Below are 14,620 nucleotides of genomic sequence, written 5' to 3'. Positions count from 1 at the left end.
AGACTAGAAGACACATGATTCTAGAACAAGGAGAACTGTGAAGAGGTTAACCAATTTCTGCAACCTTTGTCTTTGGAGGTATTTGCCAAATCTGTGTTTAGGCCAAGAGGCTGAGTTCCTGGACTTTGCCTGAGCACAGGACAAAGAGAAACCAGAGACCTTGCATGACCTCGAGGTTGAGAGGAAAAACTATCTGGAGAGACTGATGAGCAGGTATAAAGGGAAGATAGAAAACTGAGCATATGGCAACATGCAGACTATTTTCTCCCCAGTACATTTATGGAACTCTGAAGCTGTGTGGAACATTAGGCTGAGCAGCTAAGGATAAAACCCCTGAACAGCTGGGTGGTTTCCTGCAGCCTTATGGTAATGCAGAGGAGAGTTAGAGCACAGGACCACCAGGGCTCAGTGTGCCAGGGAGCCAGGCTCTCAGTCAAAAGCTCTAGAAAATGATACTTTAGGTACAGAAGTAGATCAGAGGTGGGAAGAATCTTTCAAAAACTGCCACCAAGGTACTTCTTAAAGGAAAGATTTATGAATGGTCAACAAATTTGTGAAAACATGTTCAACATCCCTAGCAATTAGAGAAATGCGAATTAAAACTATACTGAAATTCTATCTCACTCTAGTCTGAATGGCAATTATCAAGAATATGAGTAACAATAAATGTTGGTGAGGATGTGGGGGGAAGGGATATACTCATACATTGTTGATGGGACTGCAATTTGGTGCAACCACTCTGAAAAGTGGTATGAATATTCCTTAGAAAACTTGAGATGGAACCACCATTTTTTGACCCAGTTATACCCCTCCTGGGTATACACCCAAAGGACTTAAAATCAGTATGCTACAGTGACACAGCCACATCAATGTTTATAGCAGCTCAATTCACAATAGCTAAGCTACGGAACCAACCTAGGTGCCCTTCAACAGATGAATAGATAAAGAAAATGTGGTATACATACACAATGAAATATAACTCAGCTATAAAGAAGAATGAAATTATGACATTTGCTGCTAAATGGAAAAATCTGGAGACTATCATGCTAAATGAAATAAGCCAATCCCCAAACACCAAAGGTTGAATATTCTGTCTGATACATGGATGCTAACACACCACAAGGGGCAGGGGAAGGGGAAGAATAGCAGTTCACTGGATCAGACAAAGGGGAATGAAGGGAAGGAAGTGGGAATAGGAATAGGAAAGACAATGAAATTGATCTGACATAACTTTCCTATCTATATATATGAATAAACTGTGGTGAATCTCAACATGATGTACATCCACAAGACTGGGATCCTAATTAGAATAAAATATACCCCATGTTAGTATAAATATGTTAAAATTGACTCTACTATCGTGTATAACTAAAAACAATAAAAAAGAAATGTGCCACCAACCTCAATACTGCTCATTATCTGATGGCTTAAGGCAATCAGCTCTGCCTCCATCTGCTAATTAGAAGAAAGGGTAAATCTTCTCGGATCCATCATCTGATAGGTCTAAGTACCATATGAGGATGACAAAGTCCAGGAGCAAAAAAGGCACCTCTCTGGTGCCCCTCTTTCAGAACAAAGAGAGCTTTCCCATGCCTCAGCCTCCTGGCCAACTTCTACTCACCTCTCTCTGCTCATGCCTAAACCAACCCTTTGACAACGATAATGAGATGGCCACAAGTGGATCAAACAAATTAAGGTTCATGGCCCTGTTACTTCCAATGAAGTTGGGAAAGGACTCAGCCTCTTTTGAAAGACATTTCCTCTTAGAAGAGAATTAGCTCAATCCTGGCTTTATTAGAGAGGAAGCAGGGGTATCCATAGAGTGGGCAATCAGCTGTGCTGCGGAGGAGCGTAGCAGCCACTAGCGTGTGAGCTGGGGCAACTTGTTTCACTCTTTGAACCATAACTTTCTTGTACCCCAAAAGGCTTCTCCAGTATATGGATTCAATAAAACAATATTTAGAAAGAAACACCAGTTGTCTAGTGTATTTTTAGTGCTCCAACATTATTATTTTGTCGTGGTTTTGAGTTCCTTCTTTAAACATGTTCCAGTTGCCATGATCCTTTTAGAGATGACATGCCAACCCCAATCCATCGGTCAGCAGCCCAGACTGTAAGGATACTATCCCTCCATCTCATTCTGGCTTCTCTACATGCTACTCTGTAGATTGATACCTGGTGCCATCACCAGGGAAGTGGGCCAGCAAGGTACACATTGAAGCCCAAAGTGAAAACACAGTCCCCTCACCACTCACTCACTCTCTGATGCTCAACTATTTCTTGCTTTTAAATTCCTTGGGGTGTGAATTTTAGAGAAAATTTAGTCAGTGATTTGAAGAATTTGTGGGATAAATTTGGCACATATGTCCAGAGCTCTATTTTTACTACAATATTTGGAATGGGTGAGGATAAAGAATTAAATATTTTAATAAGATTTGCACTCCAGGTCTGGGTGTGTAGCTCAGTGGTAGAGTAATTGCCTAGTGAAACTGGATTTTCTGCTGGTTTGATCACCTTGGGCAGGGCCTGTTTGTGTTACAGTTCTTTTGACTCCCCAGAAGGCCACACCTGCTAGGGCTACTACTCAGCAGCAAGCCACCAGCAAATCCTTTCTGGTTTCTTATCTCAGGAACTCAAATAATGTTTCTACAGAGCAATCTCTTTGGGGGTGTTGTCCTAACTGCCTGCCTACCTCTGATTGACTGTCTGATTATCCTACCTATTCACTAGCATGTAGTGAGTCCCTGGGTTTGGTCTCCAGCATTGTGGAAATAAAAATAAAAAATCCAATCAATAAATGGGCTAAAGATCTCAACTGGCACCTCACAGAAGAAACACGAATGGCCAACAGATATATGAAAAAATGTTCAACATCTCTAGCAGTTAGAGAAGTGAAAATCAAAAAAAAAAAAACTATACTGAGATTCCATCTCACTCCAGTCAAAATGGCAATTATCAAGAATACAAGTAACAATAAATGTTGGTGAGGATGTGGGGGAAAATGTTCACTTATACATTGCTGATGGGACTGCAAATTAGTGTTCCCACTCTGGGAAGCAGCATGGAGAGTTCTCAGAAAACTTGGAATGGAAACACCATTTGACCCAGCTATCTCACTCCTTGGTATATACCCAAAGGACTTAAAATCAATATACTACAGTGACACATCAATGTTTATAGCAGCTCAATTCATAGTAGCTAAGCAATGGAAACAACCTAGGTGACCTTCAACAGATGAATAGATAAAGAAAATGTGGTATATATACACAATGTAATATTAGCCATAAATAAGAATGAAATTATGGCATATTGCTGATAAATGGATGGAACTAGAGACTATCATGTTAAATGAAATAAGCCAATCCCCAGAAAGCAAAGGCCAAATGTTCCTTCTGATATGTGGATGTTAACCCACAATAAGGGAGGGGGAAAATGGAAGTTCATTGGATTAGACAAAGGGGAATGAAGGGAAGGGAGGGGGAAGGAAATAGTAAAGACAGTAGAATGAATCGGATATATCTTTCCTATTCTTATATATGAATGCATGACCCATGAAACTTCACATCATATAAAACCACAATAATGGGATCTTAATTGGAACAAATTATACTTATTCTATGTATGTATAATATGTCAAAATACATTCTACTGTCATGTATATCTAGAAAGAACAAATAAAAAAATATTCCAATCAAATTTAATGAAAGTAATTTAAAATAGTATTTTAACATCAACATCAATATGATATGGAGAATAATACAAAATTTTCCTGTCTTTTACAAATAAAAATGTAAGACTGGGGGGAAATTTCCTTTTAGATGTCTGGTTGGCCATCTTCCATTCCCTTTGGAATTATCACAATAGAAAAGGTTTGGGAGCATCATGCTTCAGATTAAATAGAAATTCTGGGCTCTTTTTAAAGGTATATATATACTAGGAATCCCTGCTAAGTTAAGAAGAGAATATTTCTCCTGAAATAGTAGCAAGGAAGGCTGTGGGCAATGAATCCCTATGGGAGAGGTTGTAATCCTGAAGGAACTGAAATAATTGTTTCAGGGAGTGAAGCTTGTCCTGGGCTACTCTCTAGGGCTGGTGAAATTCCATATAGATGAGGCAATGGAGTCAAGGCTAAGAGCATAGAGTAAGGCTAAGAGTAAAGTCTAGAGCAAAGGCTAGGACTTTGATAGCAAACAAACTAAGCTTGCCATCTTCTGTTTTCATCCCCTGGTTAACGTAAGCTAAGCCTTCGCTCTTCCTAATACCAGTAGGTAAAACATGGTACAATTTTATTGTTTGTGATGAGAACCAAGTTAAGGAAGGTAATACTGGCAAAGTATTTAACGCAGTTTCTAAAATAAAGTTAAGTATTTAATAAATGTGATACAATCTGTAATGCTTACTTTAACTAGAGGGCTTCAGAAGCCTCTATTCGAAATTACAGAAACTATGTCTATGAGCAGTGTTTCTCTAATCACTAGAATGAAAATTATTTCTCCCTCACCAGGGAGAACATTCCCTGCTGTGATCATTCTAAGAACACCAGGGGCATATTTTATTTAAGGTATTATCTCAAGAACCGGGCAGTTCAGTCTTATCTGCGGTCATATTGGTAATCAGCTCCAACACAAGGGAGAAAATAATCCCTTTGCCACTGAGCTGGAACCAAGCAGGCTTGGGAAGGTACAAAGATTAATCTGGTATAGACCTGCTTTTAAAATGACAGCCCTAAGGTGAAGGAGATATGATGGGAGTCTCTGAATCCCACAGCACCATAGAAAGTGCTGAGGGCCTCACGTTACAAACAATACCACCCCAGAAACCTCAGGTTGTTCCCACTTCAAAGGAGATTATTTGCAAATGAAGGATATCAAGACTAAATGGAGGGATTTTTTTTTTCTCAAACTATTATAATTGCAAAGAGTAGGGACTCAGAGGTTCACTTCTAGGCAGGCTACCATTCTTGAAATTCTTGAGTTTTTGAGCAAGAAAGCTTGCATTGTCAGGTTTCACTGGGACCCTGAGGGAAAGTAGGTAAGGGAGAAGAAAGAATTCAGAATCTACCAGAACAAGGTAATGCTCTCATGGTCTTGGCTTTCTCCTCCATGAGCACCCATTGTTCCGGCCACTATCAATCACCTCACCCCTTATTTACTACACATATCTTGTTGGATTTGCTTAATTATGTCTCTTGCTGGCTCACAATTGCTCAAGGACCTAATGGCCTCTTTGCCACCTGCCTTCTACTAACTGTGCAGCTCTTCCTTTAGCTCACATTAAAACTACCTAAGAGAATTTGATTGGTTCAATTTAGTCAGATCTCTGATAGGCAAAGCTCCCATGTGCTCACTTCAGAACCTGCTGGTCTACAACCTACCTTTGGTCCAGTTAGTAGTAATAGAGTGAGAAGCAGATCACAGGTTACTAGGCTGGGTGTTACAACTGAGTGACCTGTTGGGCAAATTCCCTCAGAAGTGGAGTCATAGCCAGGAATCCCAGGAGGAGGAACTGTAGATATGCATGCAGCCGCTTGGCCTTCCTGATAAAATGAGATCCTATTTTAGGTGAACTTCAAAGATAGTAAGCTCTAGATACATGCAGATGTGGGAAAGGTATTTCAAGGACGGCCTGAGGTTGGACACAAGAAAGCACAGGCCTGGAGAACAGGGTGACTAGTGCCAAGGGTATAATGAGTGGAGGTGGGCCTTGAATACACAGCTAAAGAAGTTTCATTCTATTTGGTATTTGAATGACGGAATGCAGTGGGAAAGTTTTCTTCATTTGTAGTTCATTGCCTCTGGGAAAATTACCTCAAAGCAGCCTGCAGATTTCCATGGTGTAAGCTCACTAGGCTAAGGGTGCATCTACCTCTGCTTCTCCCTGGCTTTCTCGGGCATGCTCAATACACGTTACCCACCAGGTCTAAGGATAGAGGCTTAATGTGGCTTTAAGCTCCTCTGCCTCCTCCTTGCAGACACTCATATGAGCCCATGACACTGGGAGACTTCTAAGAACTGGTCCCCATGGTCCGAGGGCCTCTTTGGAGATGTCTTCTTTTGACAATAGACTATAAAAGTCCCAGCTAATTGGTGTTACATCATCCTGGGGCTTCTCCAAATCTCTTGGCTTTATTTCCACCCAACCAACTTCAAAACACCTTGCTGTAGCAATAAAGGTCTCTGTTTTAAGTCAGTTTTTTTCACTGCTGTGACTAAAGGACTCTACCAGAACAACTGTAGAGAAGGAAAGGTTTATTTGAAGGCTCATGGTTTTAGAGGTCTTAGTCCATAGAAGGCTGGCTCCATTGCTTACAGCTTGGGGTGAGGCTGAACATCATGGTGGAAGAGTGTGGTGAAGGGAAGCAGCTCACATGATGATCAGAAAGCAGTCAGAGACTCACTCTCCAGATACAAATATATCCCCATAGCCACATCCCCAACTCCCCCCTCCTCCAGCCATACCCTTCAGTTACCACTCAGTTAATCCCTACTGGGGGATTAAATCACTGATTGGGTTAAGACTCTTACAACCCAATAATTTCTCCTCTGAACCTTCTTACATTGTCTCACATGTAAGTTTTGGGGGACACCTCACATCCAAACCATAACAGTCTCCTAAAATTCAACCCCTTTCTGTTCCCTCAAATATCTGAGCATGAGATGGTGTGGAAAGGTACTTAAATACTGCAATTCAATTCCATCTGCGGCCACTTGGTTTGGTGCTGGGGAATAAAATCTGCCTCAACTCTGAAGGCCATCCATCACTGTGAGCACTAAGCCAATACCAATAACAATCACTACATGTGATATAGCAAACTAAATACTGGTGTCTAGCCTATTGCTATGTTGATTTTAATTCATTTTCTCCTCAAAGCAGCCCTCTGAAGCAAACACTATAATTATCCCCATTGTCCAGATCAGGACCACAAAATTAGTAAACATAATAACAAAAGCTATACCAGAGATATGTACAAAGCATTCTGAGAGGAAAGAACAGAAACTTGGTGAATTTGATGGCCAAGGTTTTGGATCCAAGGATGAAGTTTCAATGATCTGAGATGTGAAAGGTCAAAAGGGTTTTCAGGCTAAAATAGACAAGGGATTATTTCAGGTAAAGAGAACAGGTTGAACAAAGCACAGAGGAATGGTTATGTTTCTTCTACAAGAAATGCAGCTGTTCTGGCTGAACCTATGAGGAGGGGCCAGCTTTGACAGAGAGATTAGGAACATAACTTGAGGTATACATGGGACAGAGGAATTGGGAATTGGAGTATTAGGTGCTGGAGGGGGTGCGTGGCATGAGCAGTTGTCTTTCCAAGAAAACTCTGGAAGAAAAATGGATAAATGAGGTCGAAGCCAAGGAAATAACGGACAATGGAAGTGAAAAACAATGGTTTGAAGGCTGAACTTGAGCAGCAACGGAGGAGGAAGCAGACTCCCAAGCCAGCGCCTCCAAGGGCGACGCTCAAAGACACCATTAAGTCCTGATAGAGGGAGGAGGAAGACATGGTGGAGGCGATGCCCCACTCACTGTCTTGACAGGGTCACAGTGAGAAAAAGTGTTGGCAAAGCCGCTCTCCCACTGTCTTGACAGGGTCACAGTGAGGATGAATGCTGGCAAAGCCACGCTGGTTGGTGGGTAACTGAAACCATGAGACCCTTTTTTATGTAATTGGGACTTTGCATTTTCATGCTTATGTTTCTCACAGGAGGCATGAGTATGTTAAATGCCAAACAAATTAAATTTCAGATGGCTAGAACAGAACAGGTAGTTCATGCCTTGGAGGCCGTTCTACCCACCCCTCAGCATATCAAGGACAAAGTAAAAGGCTATTCTTCTATCTTAGTACATTGTGGACAAACCTAATAATGGACAACAATCATCCTCTGAAAAACAAATTCTTTGAGAACTAGTGCACCTTAACTGAGAAACAAATTCTTTGAGAACTAGTGTACCTTGACTGAGAAACAAAGAAACTCTTCGAGAAAGCAGCTCAACCAGTTTTATGAGAATAAATTTAGGAATCAATTAAAATAGGTTTATAAGACACAGTTTTAGAATAATGTTAAAAATATTATTTTATTTAGATTCTTAAGTTTAGAAATTCTTAAGTCTTTAGTTGTATAGGTTTCTGATATGTTTTAAGGATGATTCATAAACTTTAGGATATTTTAAATATAAGATTTAAAGGGACTTTTTTAGATGGGAATTTTAGATTAAAAATAAAGTACAAGTGTACTTTAGGTTAATGATTGATTAGGAGACTTAGAGTCTGGTTACGTAGTTTGGCATTAGTTAATAAGGAAATAACATATCTTGGGAAAAATAGTAAATCTTGGGAAAATCTGAAGGATGTAAATTGGTGACATGTTTTATTGATGATTCTGTACTTTGATGATTGTATGGCTGGGGGTCATATCCTGGAAGAATGCAGATCGGTGTGCTCTCAATCATGGTTAAGGAAATGTCATGTCTTGGCAAAGTTTTAAATTATATAATCAATGACGTATTGTGAATCTATAATGATGAGAAAAATTGTAATAAAAGGGGACCCAGAGAAAGCTGCTTTAGCTCTCTCTCTGGAGATTGCTCAAACGGAACGACTCCTGTCTCATCATTTCGCCGAAGCCACTCCTCCTTCAGGACTCCCTGGACCCCGCTGGGGCTGGACCCCGGCAAAGACAGAACTCAGAACTGTCAGAACTGAGTTGAGGCTGTGGGATTAAGTAGGAAAGGCAGGGTCCATGATGCCTGCTAGGTAGAAAAGAGAAATTAAAAATCGGTGTTTTTAACATGTTGATAAATCTGGCCATAAAAGAAACCTGATCAAAAATGTTTTGCTTTGGCTGATGGGAAAGGAGATCGGGGAAGAGTAAAAAGACTGGGGCAAGATGAGACCCAGAGGAGTGAAGAAATGAGAGAGGTGAGAGAGGAAAGGGTGAGGCTAGAACTGCGTGGGCAGAACCGGGTAGGTCCCAGTGAGGGGAAGTGCAGGCAGCCGCTGTGGAGGTGGCCCTCACCTCACCCCTCCAAAGCCTTGCCGTCACTGGAACCATCACTGTTGCCATAAGGGAACCAGAATGGGAGAGAAGAAAGAATGGGCGATAAAAATCATAGCGGCCGTCCGCTTCTGTTGGTGGAAGGATCTCCACTCCGCAAAAACAGGAGGTAATATTGAATTTCACTTTACTTCTCCAACCTTAGCTTAATTCTCTCCTCATCACTACAGAAAGATGGAGAAAAGGAGAACAGGATCTTCATTTTTGTTGTTAGTGCAACAGGCTGAGAGGGTTCACTTTTTTAAGTGACAAAGAGAAAGAAAATGTTTTCAATAGAAATTATTTTAAAATATATTTCACGGCTCCCTGCCTTCTTAAGAGAAAATTCATATATTAACTGAGAAAAATTATAAATACATAAAGCCCTGATAATTATCCTGACAAATGGGAGGTTTTCAATAAGTTGGCTAATGTTATTAATAACTCAGGCTTATGATTACAGAGATAAATGTTTCTACACTGTAATGAGGCCTTTTGTTAAGGTATAAAGAATTCCTGGCACCGGCAGGCTCTCCACAAACATTCATCAGGCTAAAATGGCCTCAGATTGCTGTGCTGTTCCAGGTCTTGAGTCTTTCCTTTTTAAAAAATACATGTTCTGCCTTCTCCTAGCTTTCGCTGTTGACAGAGCTCCTACAGCACAATGGGGGAGAAGTATGCTATAGGTGGAAAACAAGGATGTTCCAGAAATTCTAGGCTGTAGACAGTGTGGAAGCTGGAGAAAATCCAGGGGATATTGACAAGCCTTCTGGCCCCTTGCCCACTCTGCCTCTTCTCTGGGTCTGACAGAATGGGAGATATTAAAATCCTCTGCAGTTTTGGTTTTCTCCATGCTTGTAATAGACCAAGTGTGCTCAGCACAGAGTCAGCAGGTCTAACTTAAGAGCCTGGGACACCCTGTTCTATAAACATCTGTCATGAGCAAAACCAAAATAACCCCTGTCATCAGTGGCCAAATTTTAACGGCTATAAATCGTTTTATACTTTTAGTTTTTGAATCACTTATAAAATCCTTATTTTTTAAAAGTTCTACTGTTTTAAAAACATTTTTAAAAATACAAGCAATATATATGTGTTACAGAAGATACAAACATGCATGAAGAAGAAATTAAGTCATCCATAATCTCATTATTTGTTGGAAACCACCAATAACATGTTATGACCATCCATCTACATACACATTTTCCCCTAATAATTTGGAATCATGTGTTCTATACTACTTTGTCACTATTTTTCTTACTATGTTGACGATTTTATATTCTTATTAATTATATAACAATCAGCTCTATAAATAGTAAGAGTGACTTTTATTTTGATTATTTGTATTTTTTCCATCTTAAATTTCATTTTTTATACCCTCCCTGAGTTTTCCATATTGACCTTGTACTTTTATTTGCTCGGGTCAACAGGACTTATGTACTTCATCCTTGGGTCAGTGTTCGCCTCTCGCTAGCAAAGTCCAGTCTCACATTGACACAGGCTGTGATGATGCCCTCCTGTACCCCCAGACACATGCCCACTTCCCCTCTCAGCTTTGGTTCACAGAATGGGCTCACACCCAGCCCAGCTCCTTTGAGAACTTGAGAACTGAGAAGATCACGGTGCTCCTGTTCATCTAAGGGCTAGCGCAGAGGAAAACCTTCCTTTCCCAGGTCATGCCTCCACAGCTCAGCTTTCCCAGCTGTCTTTCTTGATAGGTCATATTTTGTGCTTAGCAAATATGTGTTGAAGTGGATGAGCGAAAAAAGGAACTTGAGCTGTGTATCTTGGAAGAAAAAAATTATGATCCACTGTTGACTCCATGGTATACAGTTTTCTCTGTTTAAACCAGGGATGAACAGTGGTTGACTCACTGACCAACTCTTTTGTATAAGCAGCACTGTAAAGCCATCATTCATCAATAACATACAATTAGAGGGTTGGGAAAGAAATAATGGCATAATGATGCGTAATCAACTTTATGCCTTTCCTCAGGAAAATCAAAATCTAAAGTCACTTCCACGTGCTTTTCAACAATCTTCATCCCTCTTCAACACACACCTATTTCTATCTCTACTTCCAAGCTCTTGTAACAGTTTTAATCATAATCTTAGCCAGGAGCTCCTATAATAAAGACTCATCTCTTATGGAACAACTGTGGATATGGTTACAATTTTAGTGAAATTCAGGATCTAAGAATGTGAGTCACCTACATTTTAGGATGAATGATACTAGAAAAAAAAATGTTGCTAGTTTTAATCTACCTTTACTTGGAAATCACTTATAATATAGATATCCACATCCAGATGAACACTGTTATTATTTCCCATAAGCAATAACTAGATTACATTTCTAAATCTAGATGATACTAAATAGATACAAAATTACATACTGTTCACAAACTCTAAGAAATTCAAATATAGGTTAAATCATCCTGCCATGCAAGAATGACCAGTTATTTGGGGTAGTACTAAAAATCACACATCCTGCTTAAATTTTCTATGTCTTCCTGTTTCAACCTGGGTAGGTCATATGTCTCCAGAAATTTGTCAATGTCATCATGACTTTCTATTTTATTGGAATATAGATTTTCAAGTAGTTTCTGATTATTGTCTGTATTTCAGTTGTGCCCATGGTGATATGTCCTTTTTCATCACAGATTTTAGTGATTTGAGTTTTCTCTTTTTCTTCATTAGTTTGGCTAAGGGTTTATTGATTTTATTTTTTCTAAGAACTTTTTGGACATCTATTTTTTAATTTTTTTGTTTCAGTTTCATTGATTTCAACTCTGATTTTAATTATTTCCTATATTCTACTGCTTTGGGTATCTTTTTCCTTTTCTAGGGCTTTGAGATCAATAAACGGGCAAAGGAACAAAACAAGCACTTCAGAGAAAAAGAAATATGAATGGTCAACATATACATGAAAAAAATGTTCAACTGCTCTAGCGATTAGAAAAAATGTGAATTAAAACTACACAGAGATTCTATCTTACTCCAGACAGAACGGCAATTATCAAGAGTGCAAGTAACAATAAATGTTGGGGGGGATGTGGGGGAAAAGGTACACTCATACATTGCTGGTGGCACTGCGATTTGGTGCAACCACTTTGGAAAGCAGTATGGAGATTCCTCAGAAAACTTGCAATTGAACCACCATTTGATCCAGTTATCCCACTCCTCAGTTTATGCCCAAAGGACTTAAAAATCAGCATCCTATAGTGATGCGTCCACTTCAATGTTTATAGCAGCTCAATTCACAATAGCTAGGAACCATCCGAGGTACCCTTCGACAGATGAGTGGATAAAGAAAATGTGGTGTATACACACAATGGAATATTACTCCGCCATAAAGAAGAATGAAATTATGGCATTTGCCTCTAAGAGGATGGAACTGGAGAATATCATGCTAAGTCCCCAAACAACAAAAGCCGAGCGTTCGCTCTAATATGTGGATGTTAACCCTAACAAGGGAGGGTAAGAAGAGGAAGTATAGAAGTTCACTGGATTAGACAAAGGAGAATGAAGGGAAGGGAGGGGGATGCATAGCAAAGACAGTAGGATGAACTGGACATAACTTTCCTACGCACATATATGAACACAACGACTAATGTAACTCCGCATCATGTTCAACCACATGAATGGGATCAAAATTGTAATGGGTTGTACTCCACATATGTATAAAATGTCAAAATACACCCTACTGTTGTGTATATCTAAAAGCAACAAATAAAAAAAGTCATAAATTCTCATTTATATCCCTCAACTTATATCCTCCTGAAAAATGATTGGAATACGTGATTTCTAAGAAAACTCTGGACTCTGAGATTTTACAATTGCATGTGTACATTTTGACCTAAGGGGCTGGTAGTGTAATACATTCTAATTGTATATAAAAGGAATCAGGGAAAATGGGGGAACTGCCCTAAAGAGGCACTTTCAGCTACCCAGAGAAGTTAGGAGAGAAATAAAGTGAGTTAAGAAATCTGAAAACTATGTACATGTCAATAATGCTCAAAAAATTAGAACAAAAGAGGAAAGTCTAAATAATTTTAATTACCTCGGCTAGATAGGTTATATTTTTTTCTTCTCCAATGTATCTGCATTCTAAAAAATATGGTTCAAGGTTTTTTAAGTATTAAATTTATAGAAGTGTTTGGAAGATATTTGATAAGATAGACAGTTGAATTAAGAGTTTCAGATAGACTCTGAAAGTGGAGACATAAAAATAAAATGCAAGCAATAATAGTGGCTAGTGTTTACTAAGCATTTATTAAGCACTGGGTACTATGCTAAGATATATATAACCTCAATTAATCTTTATGAGATTCCCACATAGAAGTTATTATCCTCTTTTATAGATGAGGGGTCTGAGGTTTTGAGAGATTTTATGAACTGCCCAAGGTCACCCAGCAGCTAAGTGGTGATGTAAGAATTGCAACACAAATTCATTTTCAAAAGATCTGTAACTTTCTCCATCATAAACTGCCCAGGTTTGAGTCTTTGCTTAGCTACTTCCTGGCTGAGAAAGTAACTGGAACTCTTCCTTCTATGTAAAATGAGGAGACATTAGAATTGACTTCATTAGAGGGGCATTAGATAATCTGATGCAGTCAAAGTATTTTGAAAGTGACTTTATTGTAACAAGCATGAGCAGTTACCCAAAATGATGCCATGAGCTTCCTGTATTAAAGGGATAAGCCTGGCATCTTTACTTCTGTTTACTTATTATTTTACAATATTTAATTGACAAAGATTGTATATATTCAAGCTATACAATATGAGGTTTTGATATATGTACACATGACATAATGATTATCAAGTTAATTAACACATCTATCACAACCCATGGTGCACATTAGATCCTCAGAGCTAGCTCATCTTATAACTGAAAGCTTGTGCCCTTTGAGTAACAGCTCCCATATTTTCCCCAACCCTAGCCCCTGGCAACCACCATGCTACTCCATTTCTATGGGTTTGACAGTTTAACATCTAAGTGACATGCACAGATTCTTTCTGTGTTTCACTTAGCAACATATCCTCCATTTTCATCCATATTAATGCAAATGGCAGCATTTTCTTCTAGTGGCTCAATAATTTTCCAGTGTGTATGTGCATGTGTGTGCACATGAATACACACATATGCATGCAATTTTTGTTTGTTCGTTTGTTTTTGTGGTGCTGCAGACCAAACCTAGGGCTCTGTGGCACCTTGGCAGACACTCTACAACTGGGCTAAATCTGCAGCCCCATTGCATGTGTATACACACACACACACACACACAGAGAGAGAGAGAGAGAGAGAGAGAGAGAGAGAGAGAGAGAGAGAAAGATCACATTTTCCTTATCTATCATGGATAGATTATTTTCCATACCTTGGCTATTATGAAAAATACTTCAATGGGGATGCAGATATTTCTTTGGGATATTGATATAATTTCTCCCCATCTTTATGAGCATATCTTTCTAATGAATAAAATGAAAGAAGAAGTTGGACTATATAAGGTCTTTTTAGCTTCTCTGATCACTACTGTCTGATGAAGCAACTGTGAGCAGCCAGAAATAATTCCTAGCAGCATCCAGAGT

The sequence above is a fragment of the Callospermophilus lateralis genome, chromosome 1, assembly GCF_048772815.1.
Source record: "Callospermophilus lateralis isolate mCalLat2 chromosome 1, mCalLat2.hap1, whole genome shotgun sequence".
Lineage (NCBI taxonomy): Eukaryota > Metazoa > Chordata > Mammalia > Rodentia > Sciuridae > Callospermophilus > Callospermophilus lateralis.
Note: the sequence above shows the minus strand (reverse complement) of the source record.